Source organism: Geospiza fortis, unplaced genomic scaffold (assembly GCF_000277835.1).
Source record: "Geospiza fortis unplaced genomic scaffold, GeoFor_1.0 scaffold40, whole genome shotgun sequence".
NCBI classification, from domain to species: domain Eukaryota; kingdom Metazoa; phylum Chordata; class Aves; order Passeriformes; family Thraupidae; genus Geospiza; species Geospiza fortis.
Genome location: NW_005054297.1, coordinates 12333915 through 12334628, shown reverse-complemented (window position 1 = coordinate 12334628; position 714 = coordinate 12333915). Strand labels below are relative to the sequence as shown.

General features: G+C 65.3%; 1 protein-coding gene across 1 annotated transcript in view; it reads left to right on the top strand.

The window, feature by feature from the left end:
• Positions 1-714, top strand: part of CORIN (corin, serine peptidase) — a 118883-nt gene that overhangs the window by 936 nt on the left and 117233 nt on the right. The window lies entirely within an intron of this gene.

Genomic DNA, 714 nt, shown 5'->3' with positions numbered 1-714 from the left:
GGCCACGTTCAGAGGCAGCAGGTGAGCCGCAGCCAAGGAGCGCTCGTTGTCGGCGTCTCAGGGAGACCGAGCGGCCCCCTCGACCCGCTTTTCTCACCAAGCGCGGAAGATCAGCGGGGCTGCTGTGCCCGGTAAATGCTCTGCCGCTGGAAGGAGTGGAGAGTTGTTCGAATCCGACAACAGGTCCGGCCAGGATTTGCAGGAGCGAAGTTTAGGCTTAACCTCTGTCAGGGCTGTCATGGCAGCTCCATCGGGGGCTGGGCTCCCGGGGAACCGATGCACCCTGACTCCGGCGCGGTAGTTGTCCCCCGACATGAGCGGTACCTGGCTTTATCCTTGCGTCGGTGCATCTTGCGGTCGGGTAGAGGGACCCCGAGCCCCCTCCCACGGCTGTCCGGCGGGATGGTACCGCTGACCGTCAGGAGGTGATCCTGTACAGGGTCACAGAGGGGGCACTTAATCCTTCCAGGGAGAGCCAGCCTGTGTGCTTGCAAGTGTCCGGAGGAGATAGCGCAGGTGTGGCGTGGGCAGTCTCGCAGCACACACCTGTGGGGAGGGGTGAGAGAGTCGGCCGCCCTTATGGGAGAGGCTGCATAAGAGAGGGCGAGAGGGAACCTGCAGGAGGTGGCTGCTGCGCTAGTGCGAGCTCGGAGGGTGAGTCCCCTGAGCCTGCCCTTCCCTCCGCTGGCCGGGGGGCAGGGGTCTCCCCGGGGG